Below are 200 nucleotides of genomic sequence, written 5' to 3' on the forward strand. Positions count from 1 at the left end.
GTGCTTCACGGTTTCTGTGCTGCTGGGGCACAGGGAGCAAAGGGACCGCGTGCTGGGCAGACAGGCCCAGGGCGTTAGCGCCCCCAGGCCCCCATACACTCTCGCTGGTCTCCTGCAGCAGGAAGTGGCTGGGCGTCCTGGATAAGTGCCTGTGGAGCTCTTGTGGCCAGAAATCGTGTCAGGGAGGCAAAAAGGGCCCC

Source organism: Bison bison, unplaced genomic scaffold (genome assembly GCF_000754665.1).
Source record: "Bison bison bison isolate TAMUID 2011002044 unplaced genomic scaffold, Bison_UMD1.0 scf7180017864289, whole genome shotgun sequence".
NCBI lineage: Eukaryota > Metazoa > Chordata > Mammalia > Artiodactyla > Bovidae > Bison > Bison bison.